The sequence below is a fragment of the Oncorhynchus tshawytscha genome, linkage group LG07 (assembly GCF_018296145.1).
Source record: "Oncorhynchus tshawytscha isolate Ot180627B linkage group LG07, Otsh_v2.0, whole genome shotgun sequence".
Lineage (NCBI taxonomy): Eukaryota > Metazoa > Chordata > Actinopteri > Salmoniformes > Salmonidae > Oncorhynchus > Oncorhynchus tshawytscha.
Window position 1 is genome coordinate 42,314,138 of NC_056435.1, and position 20,110 is coordinate 42,334,247.

The window sequence follows — 20,110 nt, forward strand, 5'->3', positions numbered from 1 at the left end:
TATAATGTTGGACTGCTCTCAACAACATTGCTGCCCTGAATTTTAGCAGGCGCTATAGACAAAGATCAGTGGAAAAAAGTTTAGATGGACTACTACTACCTACAGTGTGAACTGGAGTGACTTGACACAACGCAGGCCAAACAAGCTGTAACTACAAACCAAACGGGGTTAAAGGGGTAGCAGTCTGCCATGAAGCGATATTCTAAGTTTCTAATTTAGCCAGAAAGTTGTTTTCATTGCAAGTTAAAGCGAACTGTTAGGAGGCTAGCGAACGTTAGCTTGTTGGCTCACTAGCTAACGTTACGTGTATGATCTGTGTAGGAATATTATTAGTATATCAGAAATCCATTTGCATTGCTAGTTATAGGCCAATGTTAGCTAGCTAGCTAACATTGAACATAGTTGATTAGCTTTACCTACCTGCAGATTCATGCATGGTGGCTAGCTATGACATTCAGTTTGTATTGCTATTACTGTATGGGTTGGGAATTATGGTTCATTGTGCAGTTACAAGTTTATTGACTTTCAAATATCATTACTTTCCCATTGTTCCTCAACTGCAGTGTATGATATACAATTTTCTACCTCTGAGTCTCTACTTTTATCTAATGTAAAAAATATATATATATAATTTTGTTACTTAATACCTACTGTAATCGAGGCAGTGAGTCGCATTTACAGACCCATGCATATCTTTAATTTACATGTGTGTGTGCCCATCCCCTTGGTGGAGGGGATTGTAAATAACATTTGTTTTAACCTTTGACTTCTACCTACACTGTCCAGTGAAGCTGCTGATTGGACAGCTGCTTCAGGTGGAGAGACGGACCACAGTGTGAATAATGGAAAAGGATCTGGACGTAGAAAGAAGAATGCCATCATTACATACTGTTCCATCTCCCCATCTAAAAGGCACAATCTGTAATTCAATTTGGCAGGACTTTGTAAGTGTACTGGCCTACATGGAGTAAAAAAAATGTATAAGAAATTCCAGACCACAGTTTTAAGTTCAATTGAGTAAAAATCAGTGGTACTGAGTGTGTTTGGTGAAAATGTCCTGCCTTCATTCCCAAAGACTGAGGTACACAGGAAGGGGTTTCAACCCCTTTTCAACTATGACCAAAACAGAGTCTCTGAGAAGATGAAGAGGAGGTCCCTCCAGACTTCCTTCACACCTCTGTCTCCTGATCCCTCTGTTTCTCCTCCATCTCCACTTGTTCCTCCCTTTTCTTATTTTTATTCTTTGTCCGTCTCCGGCAGAAGCCGTGCAGACCACAGAAACAGGCAAAGGTAAACTGGGGCATGGTTTGCTTGAGACACATGTAGTACCTGCAGAGAGAGAGAGAGAGACACAGACCCAGAGAGGTGGTGTTAAAGTAGACTGAACACAAATATAAATGCAACATGCAACAATTTCAATGATTCATACACGGAAATCAGTCAATTGAAATAAATAAATCAGGCCCTAATCTATGGATTTCACATGACTGGGAATACAAATATTCATCTGCTGGTCACAGATACCTTAAAAAAAAAGCTAGGGGCGTGAAACAGAAAAACAGTCAGTATCTGGGGTGACCATTTGCTCATGCAGTGTAATTAATCTTCTTCACAAAGAGTTGATCAGGCTGTTGATTGTGGCCTGTGGAATGTTGTCCCACTCTTCTTCAATGGCTGTGCAAAGTTGCTGTATATTGGCGGGAACTGGAACACGCTGTCATACACGTTGATCCAGAGCATCCCAAACGTGCTCAATGGGTGACATGTCTGGTGAGTATGCAGGCCATGGAAGAACTGGTTCATTTTCAGCTTCCAGGAATTGTGTACAGATCCTTGCGACATGGGGCTGTGCATTATCATGCTGAAATATGTGATGGTGGCAGATGAATGGCACGACAACAATCACGGTATATCTGTGCATTCAAATTGCCATCGAGAAAATGCAATGGTGTTTGTTTTCCATGGCTTATGCCTGCCCATACCATACTGTAACCCCACCGCCACCATGGGGCACTCAGTTCACAACGTTGACATCAGAAAACCGCTCGCCCACACAACACCATACACGCTGTCTGCCACAGTTTCATCAGATGTCCGGGTGACTGGTTTCAGGCAATCCCACAGGTGAAAAGCCGGATGTGGAGGTCCTGTGCTAGCCTGGTTACACATTGTCTGCAGTTGTTGCACGTACTGCCAAATTCTCTAAAAGCGGCGTTGGAAGTGGCTTATGGTACAGAAATTAACATAACATAACATAACATTCTCTGGCTCCCTCAAATCTGTGGCATTATGTTGTGTGACAAAACTGCACATTTTAGAGTGGCCTTTTATTGTCCCCAGCACAAGGTGCACCTGTGTAGTGATCATGCTGTTTAATCAGCTCCTTGATATGCCACACCTGTCAGGCGGACTGGATTAGCTTGGCAAAGGAAAAATGCTCACTAACAGGTATGTAAACTAAATTTGAGAGAAATTAGCTTTTTGTGTGTATGGAACATTTCTAGGATCTTTAATTTCAACTCATGGAGCATGGGACCAACACTTTACATATTGCGTTTATATTTTTGTTCAGTCTAGAATCAGATTTTCATGTCAGTAAATATTGCTGCACTTATCCAGTAGGCAAACTTCTTATCCTGTAGGCAAACTTCTTATCCTGTAGGCAAACTTCTTATCCAGTAGGCAAACTTCTTATCCAGTAGGCAAACTTCTTATCCAGTAGGCAAACTTCTTATCCTGTAGGCAAACTTCTTATCCAGTAGGCAAACTTCTTATCCTGTAGGCAAACTTCTTATCCTGTAGGCAAACTTCTTATCCAGTAGGCAAACTTCTTATCCTGTAGGCAAACTTCTTATCCAGTAGGCAAACTTCTTATCCTGTAGGCAAACTTCTTATCCTGTAGGCAAACTTCTTATCCAGTAGGCAAACTTCTTATCCTGTAGGCAAACTTCTTATCCTGTAGGCAAACTTCTTATCCTGTAGGCAAACTTCTTATCCTGTAGGCAAACTTCTTATCCAGTAGGCAAACTTCTTATCCAGTAGGCAAACTTCTTATCCTGTAGGCAAACTTCTATTCCAGAAGGCAAAAACACTCCAGAGATTTTCAAACATTAAAGCTCAAATGAAACATTTCAAGGGGATGTTGAGCCGTGAAAAGTTTAGAACATAATAGATTCCTGATCTGTTGTGTGGGAAACTCTGAAAGTTACTGAGTGGCAATCCATAGGTCAGCCCATAATTCTGCCAACGTCCGCACACATGCAAACACGCACGCACACACACACACACACACAATGCGGTAAGGAATAAATCGACAGTTTATCGATCTCTGTGACTGAAGCAGGAGGAAAGCCAATTTTTCATCCCACTCCGTAATACCAGCCATTCTCCCAACAACATTACAGGAAAAATGATTATCAGGAGTTAAGCCAGAGATAATGAATTATGACAGATTACTTTCCATCTGACTGAGACATAAAGAACGAGCACTGAAAAAACAAGTGATATGCAGCACTAAACACTGGTCTCTTGATTGACATTTCAGTCTGTCTATTATTTGACAGCCTCTTTGTAGACCGTGTAGCCCATGGATATGTCATGGGGAATGCGTTCGCACATCTTTGTGAACATTTTAACTGTCAGAATTCTCTTACTCTCACACATGGATTGACAGTCACAGTTGCAGTAGGGTTTTTTGTTGGGATAGAGAAAGTACCACGTTAACAGTTCTTCCTCCCTGTCGTTAGCCAATCACATGCTGCTTTGAGATTAAGAGCCAGGTGTTTAAACTGAGAGCTTCATTAGATACCAGAGTCAGCACGAACAAGCGTCAACTAGCGTGTGTGTGTGTGGGGTGGATGTGTGTTTTGTGTGTATGTGTCCTAAGGAAGTGTTCATCTCATACTAGAGCAGTTATCTCTGACCCAGAGCCAGGGCTGCCTACAGGCACACTGTGTGCGCGTGTGTTGACTTTCACAGTTTAGTTGCAACTTCTCCTTCCTCAAGCCCTGACAACCTCACCCCATTCCTCTCCTCCTCTCCTCTTCTCCCCCTTTGTTAGCAGATGTTCCACTTCGTACCCGATGGCTTTAGTCCCTGCAGTGTGAATGTGTGTGTGTGTTTGTGTGTGACATAGCAGAGGTTCCACTCTGTACCCAATGACTTTGGACCCTATGTGACAGTAGAAAAAAATCACATAGGAATAGAAAGCCATAGAAAACAGCAGCGAGTTAGTTAAAGAGACACCCACCTCCCCAACCCCCATTTGGACTGTGTGTGTGTTCTGTGAGCATTCTATCCTCTTAACCTTAGCGTTTCTGTCTATATAAATGTTGTGTGTATCGTTCTCACTCTCTGACTTTAAAACGTTCAGCTTGTCTGACAGCTCCGACACCACAGCAGGGAGTTACAGTAATACTGGAACAACACTCTATCGCCAGCCAGGTCACCCGTGATATGAGTCAGTATTCGACGTCCACCCATGTCTGAGGATGTCGGAAGATGACGTTGAAACTGGCTACTAGGGGCAAAAGTGAGTGCAGCTACCTTCAAGTAGGTTTCGGTTTTGCTAGGGCAATGTGGACAGGGATGGGGGATGGGCACAATAATCTGTCTCTGATTCCAAAGGTTGCCAGTTTTAATCTAGATAGAAAGTTGTTTTTGAGATTTTAGTTTTAAGCCTATCCTAAACCTTAACCCTTACCATAACCATTCAGAGTTAATGCCTCACTTTAAGATTTCGGAGTTAATGCCTCAACTGAACCTTAAACACCTTGAAATTGGACTTTTGCAACAACTTTGAAACGTAGCATTTGATGACATGGATGAAGGTCTAATTCTGATGTGAGACTGTGAGAGCTGGTACAGCTAGATAGCACACATCTATCACATCCACCACTTTCTTTTATTCTGCCCTATCGTCAACTCAACCAATGTCCCAATGCCCTTCAACTCTTCATCTCAATCAGTAGCTTTACTGCTGTAACTAATGCTCCAGCTTTATTCTGACTATACGATCATTTGTGAAGCCCTCTGCTATGGCCACTCTTTAATCTTCAACTCTATCCAAGATCTGACATAATGATTTAATCCTGCAAATACATTATGCCTCTCTCTTCTACACTCCATCTCTCATGCTCACTCTCTCCTCTCCTCCCACCCTTCTTCTCTTATGAACTTGCCGATGTATCCATCTGTCCTCTCCTGCACTCTGTCCTTTCATCTTCTCACTATATGAGTCATCGTCTTCTCCTTCTATCTTGTTTAGAGGGCGGTAATTATTGGAGCTATGTTACAGGCTAGGCAGAAAATGAGAAAACCCTGTACATTATTAACAGGTTGAATATGGATGAGTCAATGATCAGAGGCGTAGGAGAGGTAATACCACACACATACGCATGCAGGCATACATGCACGCACGCACACACACACACTCACAGGACTCCTTCTGTGATCCCACAGAACAAGGAGTTGTTTTGTAGTTTGGGAGAAAATCTTATTTTTAGCGCTCCTAGAGTTTCAGGATAGAGTCGAGGGGAAAGAGGGATAGAGAAAGGGAAAGAGGGAGTAGAGGGGAGAGAGTAGTGATAGAGAGAGGGATAGAGAGTGAAGTGGGCAGGGACGGACTTACGAACGGGCACGTGGGGCCCCTGACCTCTACCTCCTAACCCAAATCCGGCTCTGGTAGAGGGGAGAGAGAGAAGGACGGGAGGAAGAATGACCTAAAATATCATTACCTAAAACTGAAAGTGGTTAAGAGAGACGGACTGAGAAAGAGGGATGATGCTGGCAGTGAGAGAGGGAAATGGGGTGTGAAAAACAGATAGGAAAAGTATAGTGAGAGAGACAGAGGGACTGAGAGAGGAAGACAGTGCATAGTAAAACTTTAATCAGATTGTTTTTGTGGTGTGAACAGGTTGAATTGCATATACACTTTTGTGACCAACCGGTTCCAATCGGTCTTATGTAGCAAAATTTGAAATTGTGTTTTTTACATTGCCGAAAAGTAGAGACTCAGAGCTACAAAATGGTATGTCATACACTACAGTTGAGGAACAATGGGAAAGTCATTTTGCTTTAAAAGTTGATAAACTTGTAAACTCACTTTTGAAAAAATGGCCTTTGAATGTTTTGGTACTACTATTGGAGAGCCCTTCTTTGTCTACACCCACTCAGCATCATTCACACCCTCTTAAGCTTTAGCCCCACCCATCTGTTTACGGGTTGATCAGAGTGTTCTGTACTAACAGCAGTAGTCAAGCACCCAAGATAACTTTCTAGCTACTTCCAGACATTAAGTGAGAGAGAGAACAGCTCACTGAACATTACTCACCCTAGCAGAGCTGGTTAGGTTGTTTTCATGTTATCCCGAGCGTTGGTGACTGTAACTGTGCTGCTGGCAACAATTCAATTACCCTTTTTTGGCAACGTTTATTGACACCAGCCATATTCAACGGATGTTGAGCGTTCATAAATTCATCAGTTATTCTGCGCTCTCACACACTAAGTTAAGAGTCTTTTGTTAAGACATGTAGCTAGCTAGCTAGCTGGGTAAAAAATGATCCATTATCCCTACTCATGATGTTACTACCCAGCATGAATCTGCAGGTAGCTAACCAACCAGGTTGAATGTTAGCTAGCTAACATTAGGCTATAACTAGTCAAGCAAATGCGTCAAAGATACGAAGAATGAGATCATACATGTAATGTTAGCTAGCGAGACAGCCAGCTAATGTTATCTAGCTAACAGTACACTTTAACTTGAAATGAAATCCCTTTCTGTCAAAATTAGAAACGTGTAATATCTGAAAATGTAGCTAGCTAGACTATCTTACATCATGGATGGACTTGCCTCCTGTGAGGATGTCATGGTTACCCTTAGTTTGAAGATGTAATCTGGAGACAGGTGTTTTCTCCATCTCCTTAGCTATCATACTCAAATTCCACTGATTTCAAAACTCGGTCCTCCAGAAAGTGGAGAGCATACACGTAACGTTAGATATCGAGCCAGTCAGCTTGCTAACAGTACACTTTAACTTGACATTAGGGTTTATGCTAGTTTTAATACGCAAAAGTTTTCAAAAAAGCAGTGTTAGACAGGATTACCTAGACCAGCTAAAACAGACAGAAGCGTGCTATATGGCAGACCAATCAAAACTAATCTCTCAGCATGTCTAGCCCACTCATTTTCCACTTTTTCTGTGACTAAACTAACTAGGCTCGTAATTTAACAATTTTATTTATTTTTATAGATGGCATACAAGTTTGTCATTAAGGCACATGAAAGTTCACATTTTCGAGAAGGCATTTCTGCCAAAAAAGTATGTTCAAACGGTATGTTTAAACCCGCGACATATGCCTAGTTTTCTGAAACGGGTCACATTTATCTGTGTGTGTGTGTGCATTCACGTGCATGTGTATGTGTGCTGATAAGCAGAGGCATTGACTTTGAGTGACAGAATCCTTAAACTGATCCCTATGGTCAACAGCCAGGCAAGTTTAACAGAATACAGAAAGCGTATTAGCTTATTATACATTATTTATACACACGGACACAGATATAATCCAGACTCTGCTGCCTTTGTTAGGCAAACTGGCTGTCTGAGTCCACACGCATGACAGCAGTGATAAGACTGAGAAATGTGTGTGAGTGTCTGTGTGTGCATGTTTGTGCAGATTTTATTTCCAGAACCCGTTGTGACATTCTAAAATGGATTGATTACATTGGTACAGCCTGCGTCAATGCCCCTTCTAAATACAACAAATCAAACTAAAAAAGGAAAGGAGGCTCTCCAGACAGGTCCAACGTCTCCTCCCCCCTCCCTTCATCCCTCCCTTGGTTAAAAAATGGATGACTTTCCTGCGAAAGGGGGAGAGAAGTGAGCAGTGCCCTGGCTGCAGTGATAACAGGGCTGTGAGTGATGTAAAGACCTCTAGATAAGACACCTAACGATCTCCTCCTTACATATGGACAATACTGTCCCTGTGTTCTCCGGCCTAAGCCATTCACATCCAACCATGCAACATTGGTTATGTCACATCGGCTGTATCATAGAGTATGGGCTATACCTTAATCAATTCTAAGTTCAAATGAATGTTTGGCCATTCATCTAATAATGATATAAGTTAGGACACGTAATACTCTGAACAGAACAGTTAGCCTCAAATCTACAACATAATTTAAAAGACAGAAAACTAGGGGAAATCACTTTGTGAGTCACTGACGGTCTATGAGTCACTGATGGCGCTGGTGTACCACACATCCCCGCAGCCCCGGAATGGTGTGTAGAATTGCAGAAAATTATATAAAAAAATGCTAAATTCTCTCAGCCTCATTGCAAAATGTGTAGAATAGCACAAGATTACCAAGAAAAATGCTAAATTTTCTCTCTGCCTCATGGAAAATTTGTAAAATAGCATGAGATTAACTACAAAACTTCACATATTAATCTGTGCCCCATTGCAATAAAATACGTGCAGAATTGCATGGAATTAGCTTTAAAACAGCAAAAATGTGCTTTAAAACAACAAACCTGTGGTACGCCACTGACTGCCGGTCTACGTTTGCGATAGAAGCGAGAACAGTGAGACAAGGGAAGATAGGACGGAGAAGGAGAGAGAGATATACGGGAAGTCGGGAGAGTGAAAAGAAAGGATAGAGGGGGATGTATGATGTCTTCTGCACACTAAATCTACAATCACATTCAATCAGAATTCATAAATTCCATATGCATCAGTCAATAAAACAGACAATACCCATATAACAGACCACACCAGATACTCTACCTCTCCGCCTTCTCCTCTACCACTCCGTATCTCATACTGTATTCACCCTCTTCTCCATGTCTTTCCACAGGAAATGATGAAGGAAGTCTTGTGACTGTCTGAGAGTTTGCATTTCCATTCCTGTAAAAACCTGTTCCTTTTGTTAAGACTACTCAGGAAAACATAAGAGTTGCCGTTTCTGATATCTACTGTCCTAAACCCCTTCCTTCTGTATGCACCTGTTTTTGCTCTCTCTCTTTCCCTCTTCTCCCGCCCCCTCTCTTCTCACACACAGTGCTCCCTGTGTATTAGCCCCAGGTAAGCCAACAGCCCCCTCTTCCCCTCCACCTGGTCAGATAAAGCAGAGGGCCAGGAACAGGAAAACAGTTTCAGTTGTTCAAACACAAAGACAGAATAAAAAGAGAGGGGGATGTAGAGGGAAAGAGAGGAATAGCCAAAGAGGGAGCAACGTAGAGAGGCGGTATGTGTGTTATAGCACAGGATTAGGTATTTCAGGTGTGTGTGTGTAAATGTATGTTTGTGTGAGAGTGTATGTGTAGATTGGGGTCACAGGGTTGCTTGGGTGATAGGGGAGAGAGGGGGGTTGTCAGGTAATACTGTGTGTCCGAGTCTCTCTCACGGCTCACTGTCTCTCAGCTCTGCTAACAAAGACCCCATTCACACAACCACACAGGGGCTTTCTCTCTCTACTGGACACACATGCACGCACACACACACCTCCTTCCTGCACTCGGAGTCCATTTACTGTCCCCTATATACACCATAGACTGGCTCAACTCTTCCTTCCTATGAGTAGAGGATAGAAACACAGAGAACAAGAGCTGTTCTACCCTCAATTACAGAGGATTAAGCACACACTATCAAAGAGTATTACAAGTGGCCCTACTGCAGCTGTAAGCTCTGTTTCACCTTGATCCTGTCCCTTACAATTGATAGCTGATAGGCTACTCAATAACATGCTGAATATAGGCTGATACCAGTAATGACTGGGGCACTATGAGTCAACCCAACCTTTTGTCCGTCACCCAGCTCAACTCACAGACACCAGCCGCAGAGGAAAGGGCAAGAAGGAAAGAGAAGAATGTGTAAAAAGAGCAGAAAGAGAGAGAATGAGTGTCAGAGCTAAGTATGGGCTGGAGGGATTACCTCCGTCTGGGAAGAGAGAGAAAGAAAGAGATAAAGGTCACAGTGATCTCAGAAAGCGAGGGGAGAGAGGGAGGAGGGGAGAGGAGTCGGGGAAAATAAAATGACTATTGAATGAGGAATTGATGTCAGCTCAGCATAGATCTCTTTAAGCAGGCACGAAAAGAGAGAATAAGAGAGCAGCAGAGCTAGACCGAGGGAGGGAGAGAAGGAGAGAGGGCAGCCTGCCCCAGATAGCTCTCTGTAAGCTGCTCACAATGTAGACGTGGCAATGGGCCACGCAGAACGAGAGAAGAGAGGACAGGAGATGGACAGAACCAGAAGAAAGAGGGATAAAAAGACTGGCTAGAGAAAGGATTAGTGATCAAAGGATGTCGACGTGTAGCCCCGACCCCTTACACACACACACACCTGCTCTGTACCCCAAATGAGGACTTTGGAGAGAAGGATGGAGAAATTTTGAGAAAGACAGAGAGGTAGAGAGGGATGATGAAATAGCCAGCTAATGAGGGCAGCCAGGTTGTTCAAGATTGATGTTGAAATTGGACTATCCATGTCCTGAGGACGTCGGTAAATGCCTTCAAAACCAGCCACTAGGGGCAACAGTGAGCACTATTACCATCAAGTAGGCTTGCGTTTTGCTAGGACATTGTGAACGGGGTTGGTGGATGGACGGAATCCCATGACTCTGGATGAGAAGGTTGTCTATTTAATCCCTGGTGGTGGTGGGGGGGGTTAACCCTATCCTGAACATTAACCCTTACCTTAACTATTCGTAATGTGTGCCTTAACTTGACCATTTCGAAATGTGACGTTTGGAGCAACAAAAACACTTCAAAATGTGATGTTTGCAGAACGTGGATGAATGTCTAATTCTGCAATGAGACTGTGAGAGCTTGTTGAAGGAGTGAGGGAGGGAGGGAACACGCTTGAGGAGGAGGAGAGAACTTTAAAAAGCTCACTGCTAATCAGGGCATCCTCCCTCTCAATCTCTCACAGCAACCCTTTCCACACAATCACACACCTACTTTCATACACACATGAATGCACACACGTACAGACGCGAACACACACACACACAAACAGGCATGGATGCACGCACGCACACGCACACACACACACAGCATTGACCTACACTGGCTCACGCTGCTTTTTGGTATTCCGTAGCCCTCCCACCAGCTGACCTGATTAGCTGATGACAGCTCATTAATCTTGTTGCACATGCAGAGGAACTGGAAGCTACCTCAATTTTCATCCCAACGGGTGTGTGTGTGTGTGTGTGTGTGTGTGTGTGTGTGTGTGTGTGTGTGTGTGTGTGTGTGTGAAGGCCATTCTGCAGCATATGAATATCTAGGTGCTGAAACTCTCTATGCTCCAATTGCAATGAAGTCTCAATGCACACACAAACACATTCACTACTTCCATATTAAACAGGTGACAGGTGTCCCAACGCCACCAGTGGCATTTATAAACCGTTTCAAGAAGCTAGGCGTTTGTCGCACGTCACTACTTCACAGGAGGCATTAGGCATTTAAAAAAAAAATCTAAATGCCTTCTGGAACATAATAACTTTCATGTGCCTTAATAACACAGACAGCATTCAATTGGTAAATATGGATAAAATTGTTAAATTAGGATCCTAGTTCTTTATTCGTATCTCTGACGGCTTGACTAGTTATAGCCTAATGTTAGCTAGCTAACATTCAACCTGGTTGGTTAGCTACCTGCAGATTCATGCTGGGTAGTAACATCATGAGTAGGGATAATGGATCATTTTTTACCCAGCTAGCTAGCTAGCTACATGTCTTAACAAAAGACTCTTAACTTAGTGTGTGAGAGCGCAGAATAACTGATGAATTTATGAACGCTCAACATCCGTTGAATATGGCTGGTGTCAATAAACGTTGGCAAAAAAGCATAATTGAATTGTTGCCAGCAGCACAGTTACAGTCACCAACGCTCGGGATAACATGAAAACAGTCTAACCAGCTTGGGTTAGGAGGTAGAGGTCAAGGGCCCCACGTGCCCGTTCGTAAATCCGTCCCTGGCCACTTCACTCTCTATCCCTCTCTCTACCACTACTCTCTCCCCTCTACTCCCTGTTTCCCTTTCTCTATCCCTCCTCTTTCCCCTCGACTCTATCCTGAAACTCTAGGAGCTCTAAAAATAAGATTTTCTCCCAAACTACAAAACAACTCCTTGTTCTGTGGGATCACAGAAGGCGTCCTGTGTGTGTGTGTGTGTGTGTGTGTGTGTGTGTGTGTGTGTGTGTGTGTGTGTGTGTGTGTATTTCATCTTGCTAATCCAGCTTTATCAGTCTCAACCCTGCCGTTGCTGCATATCACACATTCTCTCACCTAGGTATAGATAGAGGAAGGGAGGAGGAGGAGGAGAATGAGGAGGAGGAGGGAAGACGATCAACTGATTCATGTTTTATTGACTCAGAATTGGCAGAACTGAAATTATTACTGTGTGTGTGCATGTGGATGTAAGAGTGTCTGTGTGTATAAGATGATGCAAAAGTATTACTGATCAGATGGTGGGTAGAGCTATGCAATGCCAGAGATGTTTTTCCTCTCTTCCTCTATCCCTTACTTTCTTCCTACAAGTCTCCCTCTCTCTCCACCTCCCCTTTTCCTCCCTCCCTCTACCTGATTCAGTGCTAGAGAGAGAGAGAGCGTGTGAACGAATGGATTTTCCTATGTCCCTCTTTCTCTCCCTCTCTGCTTGCTCCTTGGCTGCAGTAAAAGAGAGAGCGAAGGGGAAGGCGTGTGAATGAATGAGTTTTGGTTTGACTTCACTCACACACACTTTGAAGAACACTCACTGGCCTTTACAGTTGAGGCTTCACTCTCCCTCCTCCTCTGTTCTTATCCTTTTTTCTCTCTTCACTAGATATTTTCTCTTTCATCCTCTTCCTGTTTTACCACTTCACTCTCATTCCTCCTGTTCTTCCTTTTCCTCACTCCTTTTTCACTACACTATCATTTCTTTGCCGTTATCCCATTAAGTTGTAACTGGATCTGGCTTTCACTGCTTCTCCTAATCTCTCCCCCTCTTCCTATACCTTTACCCCCCCCCACACACACACACTACATGATTTGTGTGATGTCAAATCTGCCAGCTCACAATGACTTTACAACTACATCTGTGGTTGACTCAGACAGTGAAATCCCTGTTCTAATCCTCATCTCAGATCTCATTGGGATTTTAGCTGGACTATAGTAGCAGACTCTTAATAAGCTCCTGAAAACACCAGGAAATTTGAATCAGGAACTTGAAATTTGTTGAAACACGTTCTATCAGAATGAACAAAGAACAAAATAAACAATCAAATATGAAATTGTGCAGCAGCTAAGCTGAAATGTGTGTGTCTGTGTGTCACGTGTGCGTTTGTGTGGGTTTGTTTGTGTTCATGCGTATGTGTGTGTCTGTGTGTCTCTCTGTGTGTGTGTGTTCCAGGGCTACAACTGCTATGAGAGTAGTTTGGGAAACTAGCTCTCACAGTCTCATGTCAGAATTAGACGTTCATCCATGTTTCTCAAACATTACATTTCGAAGTTGTTGCAAACGTCAAATTTCAAAGTATTAAAGGTAAAGTTTAAAGTGAGGCATTAACTCTGAATGGTTAGGGTAAGGGTTAAGGTTTAGGATAGGCATTAACTTCACAATTTTAAGGTAAGGCATTAACTCTGAATGGTTATGGTAAGGGTTAAGGTTTAGGATAGGCATTAACTCTGAATGGTTATGGTAAGGGTTAAGGTTTAGGATAGGCTTAAAACAAAAATCTCAAAACAACTTTCTATCGCTGTATTCAAACTTGCAACCTTTGGTACCAGATGCAGATGCTTACGCCCATCCATCATCCCCGTCCACAACGCCTCAGCAAAACCCAAACCTATTGAAGGTGACAGCGCTCAGTGTTGCCCCTAGTGGCCGGTTTCAACCTCATCTCCCAATGTCTTCAGGCATGGATGGACAGTGAATAGTTACTTGTATCACGGGTGACCTGGCTGAGTTTGAGCACCAGCTCTCTGCTCAGTCCTGATTTAGAATTAGGTCTATTCTTGTTCACCCCTGGGAAATACTTAAATCTGCCATGGAATGTGGTGTGTGCATGTGTGCGCGTGTGTGTGTGTGTGTGTACATGCTTATTGTGAATTAATAGGGAGTGAAACTAAAGCCATGGTCAGTAATTCATAAGCAGAGCGAGTATAGTCCTAGTAAGACTCACCTTGTGGTGACACACACACACACACACACACACGTCAACCACAGTCATACCTCGTATTCCACATAACATTCCATGGGGACTAAAGTGAAGTGCCACAATTATCGCCTTTGACACACCATTAATGATAATATACACAGAAACAGAAGAAACCCACACAGAAACACAAAACACGCAGACACACAAAACACGCAGACACACAAAAACACACACAAAACACACACACTGCCCTCAGGTGACACCAAACACAGAGGAGTATATGATATGGGTAAGGATCGGTGCGTACTCACCTCAGGCTCCCCTGTGCTCCGTGGCTCCACTGCAGAATGGATTGGTTCCCCCGTACACACACACACTAACACTGCTGTTTGTGAAGACAATGAGACCGGGCAAGTGAGGGAGCGGTAGGAGAAGAGAGAGGGAGTGAGGTGTGCCGAGGGGGGCAGGAAAGCAAAGGAGTGTGAGAGAGACAGAGAGACAGAGAGAGAAAAGGAGAGAAAGAAGAACGGTGAGAAAAAGAGGTAAAGGGAGAGGAAGAGAAGTAGAGATGTGTAGAAGGGAGGAACTGAAAGACCAAATCAATGTAAGAATCAGGAAGTGTAGAGGTCTGTGTAGTGGAGATATGGTGTTCTCAGAGTCTATATGGAGAGATGGGGGCAGAGAGAGGGAAAATAAATAATTCTGAAAAGAAAAGGGTCCCAGACAAAGCCAAGGTTCTTTTGTGTCTGTGTATGAGTGTGTGCATACGTTTGTGTATGAGTGAGTGTGTGTGTGAGAGTAAGTGTATGTGTGTGTAGGGCGCTGTACCCTAACAGAGATGGACCAGAATGCGATTGGGGTCGGAGAGGCTGACTTGTCTGTGTGTTTGTCCGTCCGTTCTCTCCTCAGTCTTGTGCATTCTTCTCAGTCTCGGTGTTGTATGAGCAGGGACCGATGAGCAGGGACCGATGAGCAGGGACCGATGAGCAGGGACCGATGAGCAGGGACCGATGAGCAGGGACCGATGTCTTACTCTGTCTATCCACAGCACTGGTTAGACCTGAGGTGAAAATAGTATTTTCCTTTCTTTCTTCCCTCACACCACTCTGGGAAATACTTATTTCTAGTAGACTCCACACTATTATGTTTTATCTCTCACTCTCACGTTCATTCTCTCATTTCTCTGTACACCCACTCCCAAACCCCCTAGGGATGTCAGAGAGTTTTTGTATGTTTTTTTCTTTTTCGTTTTGAGTGGCAGCCTACAGGTACAGTATGTGTGGAACAAACAAATGGAAAATACTGATATGAACAGAATATGAAATTATCGCCCTCAAAGAGAAAGGCTCTTTGAGTGTTTGCATAGAGGGCAATTAATTAGAATGAAAAGAAAGAGAAAGCATCTCTCTCTCCTCTGCTGGAGTCCTGAGAATACTCCACAATTAGCCAGAGTCCCAAGCACAGCCTGCAGACAAGACTGGGGTGGGAGAGAGGGAAGGAGGGAAAAGAGAGCAGGAAAGAGAGGGAGAGAAATTAAACTGAAATGAAAAACACCAAAGGGACATAAAGGAGCTGAAGTTGTTAGGAAAATGATTGAAGTTTTTTTTAACCATACCCTTTAGGCGAACTGGCTGTCCAGAGCTCAATTCTTGTATGCTCTCTTCCTCTATTGGTCTTTTTCTTTTCTCCTCCACTCCTCCTTCTGTCCGCGGGGCCGGTGATAATCCATCAGGGAAACGGGAAAGTCTGGATTGTTTTGAATGGACAGAGTTCACTCTTCCTCTCCTTCTCCTCTCTCTGTCCTCTCCTCTACCTTTTCCAGCTTGTTCGGCGATCATTTTCTTCACCACGGTGGTGACACAGAGCGTGTGGGTTAGAAGGGCGTGGGGGCTGGAGAGAAAGAAAGAGCGATAGAGAGATAGATGGGATGGGGTGAGAAGGAATGAGACAGAGCTGGAGGTAGTAATGACAATGGGAGAAGGGAGAGGGATGGAAGCAGGTGGAAGGGATTAGGAGCAGTGGTCTGTTTGTGTGTGGAGGGAGGGTTTCCTTTCCCACACACACCTCCACTATCCCGCCACTGAAGCAGAAGAGGAGAAAGAAGGGATGGATGGAGGGGTGGTGAATCAGCCGACTGCCTTGTTCCCCCTCGACTGCCTTGTCTGCTCTCCTCCCTCTCTCCGCTCTCGTTCCTCTATCCGCTCTTCACCCTCTCTCTGCTGGCTCTGCCCTCATACTCACTGAATACTCCCTCCTTCTCTGAGACACACACCCTCACCACCACACACACACACACACACACACAGTTCATTACCATTCACTGGTTCTCACTGTGACACGCTTGGCTAACCCACTCACAAAGACTGGGCTGAGCAAGGAGTAGAATCCTAATACAGGGTAGAGAGAGGGAGGGAGTTAGGGAGAGGTCATAGGGCTAGGGAGAAAATAAGTGAGTGAGGGAAGGAGTGGAGAGGAAAAGAGAAAGAAAATGAGTGAGTGAGGGAGGGAAAGGGAGGTACTGAAGTAGGGAGAGAAAGAGAGTAAAAGAAGGATGGGGGAGTATGAGGAGGGGGTATATTAGACTAGCAGGAGTCCTCTACAGTCTGCTCATGTCAATGAATAGACTGTCGTTCTTGGCTGGTTTGCATTGTTCTCCCTCTCTGTGTGTGTGTGTGTGTGTGTGTGTGTGTGTGTGTGTGTGTGTGTGTTGCCAGTCACTCTCTACTAAGCTGGACTCAAGGGATCGCTAGAAAATCATTATTTTTCCCTAAATATTCATATTTATAATCTCATTTATCTCAAGAGATCCCAAGACCAATAGGTTTGGTGTTGTCTCACATTTACCTCACTAACACTTTCTGAATCATTTCCTATTGATTCCAGGTTTAACTTCATTGCTTTCTATACACATTGACACTGATATCATTACATTTCCTCTGAATCACAAAGAATCTGTCAGTGTTCTTGATAATAATAACGATTCTCTATTGTTTGTCATCATCTCTGTGGTTATGAAAAACAAAGTGTGCGTGTGTGTTTATGGAAACTGCCTTTCTTAAATGTCAGGTAGAGCATGGCCGTCACCATCCCTCCCCCACACCTCTGGAGAATCATGGGTAATATTGTTTACAGATCATGGTGAGTGGCTGCTAAGAAGCCAGTGCCCTTTTCCACTGCTATGATTGACAAGAGTGAGGGGGTTCTAGGAACAAATGTTGGGGGTCATTTGTGTGAGTAGGAGCATGTGTGTGTGTCTTTCCTCCAAAGTATTGTGTACTCAGAGATTATAAATGCAATAAACCTATCAAAAAGAGAATGGTCCTGTGTTTCTGTCACAGTGTCACCATTCTGTCCCCAGTAGGGTGTCCTCATAGTGATACAGTGTAAGTGAGACTGTCTCCTTTCTTCAATAGGGGAACAGTCAGTGAGTTTCCCCATAAATTTCCTTGGGAGCCACAGACTTTTTTACAGTCTGTGTGTGTGTGTGAATGTATATATGTGTGTATGAGTGTGTGTGTGTGTGTGTGTGTGTGTGTGTGTGTGTATCACAGGGCTTTGTCTGGCCCCTCTGGGACTGAGGGGTCGACTCCACGCGGCCATGTCCATCGGAGCCATTCGTCACACCTAAGGACTGTGTGTCTGTGTCATGGCCGAGCAATGTTAGACCCCCAGACACGGAGAATGAGTTAGCCTCCACCTTGGTTGCCATGGCAGCGGCTAGCTTTATTAGAGTCCCACTTTGAATACCACACACACACAAACACGCACAAATACCAGCCAGGTCACATCAGATCCACTGCAGAATTAGATGTTTGTCCAGGTTTCCAGGATGACAAGAGATGCCTTCAATACCGTCCACTAGGGGCATTGCGAGCGCCTATTACAATCTAGTAAACTCGTGGCTTGCTATGGCTGTGGCTCTGAGGATCGCGGGTCCAATCCCAGTGCTAGGCACTTGTTTTACGTTTTCTTTTTTAACCATTACCTTAAAGGTTAGGAAGCATGCGTTTTTACTCACCAAAATAACAACACAAACTTAGTAACTTAGTTGAAGTAATGATCTGGTTAACTATAACTACAAACATAGTTGTGTTTTTGGGTAATTACATATGTATTAACTTATTTCCGAATATCTTTGATTAAACTACCCACAATGCACTATTTCTCAACATCATATGGAGAATCTACTCTGTGCTCCCAAGTTCGTATGTTCGTATGCTAGTTACCCCAGAACACGTCTTCATGGTGTATGGAGCAGAGTTGTCATTGATGTTGAAGAGACTGAAAAACTCTGTCTTGGCCAGAGATTTGTTACTCTGTTCATCAAGCACTACATACATTTTGACAGCTTTCTCTCTTTTCCCAGCTGGATAAGCTTTGACTAGGCATATTTTTGAACATGATCTTGGATTGACTGCCTCACCACAGATCTCTGTACACTTTGAGGTGACAGATAGAAGAGCATCGTCACCTTGCTCCCCGCCATGCTCTGTCTCTGCTGTAGCGGTGTCTGTATTTGCAAGGGCTGGGCCTGGATGCAGAGCAGCAAGATGCCTGTCGCTATCGCACTCAGAGCACTTGATTGAAACCTTACAGTCTTTAGCTCTGTGCTGAGTTGACCCACAACATCGGAAACAAATGCCATTGTCTTTGAGATATGATTTGCGCTCATCTAGAGTTTTGTATCTAAACCCACAACACTTTTTAAGAGGATGAGGCTTGTTATGTATTGGGCAGTGACGGTCAGGGTTTTCAACCTTTGTCTTACTGGGTTTGGTTTGGTGGTCTGAGGCCTCAGATGACACATCTGTCTTGTATACAGTCACAGGTGTCTTGCTGCTGTACCTGGCAGGTTTCTCACTTTTCATGGACACCTGGTTAGTTGAGGTGTAGAGGGTGAAGCTGGGGTCATTTCTAATTTTCGCCTGGTTCCTGATGAATCTCGAGAAGAACGAGAATGGTGGGAATGCTACCCGATAGTCCTCCTTATACTTGGATCCCTGTGCTATCCATTTCTTGTAAACTGAATGGAAGTTTCTCTACAATAGGGTTTACCCCCCGAGATGTGTCCAGATAAGCGAGGCCTGGAAGGTACCCTTCTACTTTAGCACACTCCAGTTCGAGAAGAATGTCACCTAGTTCTCTTAGTTTGTGATTGTCTTTGTTAGCCAGTTTTGGAAAATCATCAATTTTCTTCAACAGTGCATTCTCGATCACTTCGGGTGTACCATAGCACTCTTCTAGTCGTTGCCAGACCATGTTAAGCCCTGCTGTTGCGTTGAAAATATGGACAGATCTAATTCTGTTTGCTTGCTCAGACGACTCTGCCCCTAGCCACTTGGTAATTAGATCTAACTCTTCCCTGGCTGATAAATTCAAGTCTCTGATCGCATTGAGAAAGGATGCTTTCCATGCCCAATAATTTTCAGGGCGATCATCAAACTTCAGGAGTCCGGAACTCACCATCTCACGTCGTAGGAGGTACTTGGTGAGGTCTGGTGCCACTTGTGACTCAGGGAAGTTGTGTGTGTGTGACTGGAAGTGGGCTTGCTTTCCATTTCCACCATGCTGCTGTTCATTTCTTTTGAACGGAGAGTCTCTGCTCATGTTCTGTTGTTTGCTACTTTCTGGATTATGGCATGTAGCTGGGTCAACACTAAGCTCTTGTTTCTCCACTTCAAATGGAAGTTCAGCAAAGTAGGGCCTAGCATGTTGTTGCACATACTCACATGTACGTTGGACTGGACTTAAGGGCTGTGTCCCTGTGTCTAGTTCTTTGCGAAGCTCTCTGCGTTCTGATCCTACAGCTTCTTCAAAGGCTGCAGCTTCAGCCAACGCAGCAGCAGCTGCTCTCTCAACTTGGAGAACATATAAAGTTGCCTCGAGGTCAGCTTTTTTGCTTCATCACAGAAGCTTCCTTCTCAACATAGGGGACTTGTGCACGCGCTGCGTCTGCCTTGGCGCATGCTTTGA

At 44.0% G+C, this 20,110-nt stretch overlaps 1 long non-coding RNA gene across 1 annotated transcript; it reads right to left on the reverse strand.

The window, feature by feature from the left end:
- Positions 1-502: 502 nt before the first annotated feature.
- On the reverse strand, positions 503-16,591 carry LOC112254535. Its single transcript, XR_002954160.2, has 3 exons — positions 15,753-16,591; positions 14,449-15,614; positions 503-1,329 (listed from the first exon to the last, which is right to left on the reverse strand). It is a non-coding gene; the product is annotated as an uncharacterized LOC112254535 (long non-coding RNA).
- Between the last annotated feature and the right edge of the window lie 3,519 nt (positions 16,592-20,110).